Consider the following 362-nt stretch of genomic DNA (forward strand, 5'->3'; position numbering starts at 1 on the left):
GTTCAGACTTGGTAAGGAAGCACTGTTTTTAGAACAAAGGCTATACAAGGAGGTGATTTTCTCAAGAACACACTCAACCATCAGTCAGATTTTTCCCCAATTAAAGACACCCACTTTATGAGGTCTGGAGTTGGAATGAGGATCTGGATAAATCCAGTTTGGACCAGTCCTGCGAAATAAATCTTAAAACTCCCAACTCTTAGGTGAGGGTAGCTACCTCCTCATACCATGGCAAACAAGAACAACAGTTCCATCTCCTAGACTAGTTCCCAACTGATACCAATACCAGCAGAGATAATGAACAGATTTTTTTAAAATTGGAAAAATTAGAAATATCAGGGCATACTTGATGAATAATATAA

Source organism: Halyomorpha halys, unplaced genomic scaffold (genome assembly GCF_000696795.3).
Source record: "Halyomorpha halys isolate HHAL.00 unplaced genomic scaffold, Hhal_1.1 Scaffold520.1, whole genome shotgun sequence".
Classification (NCBI taxonomy): domain Eukaryota; kingdom Metazoa; phylum Arthropoda; class Insecta; order Hemiptera; family Pentatomidae; genus Halyomorpha; species Halyomorpha halys.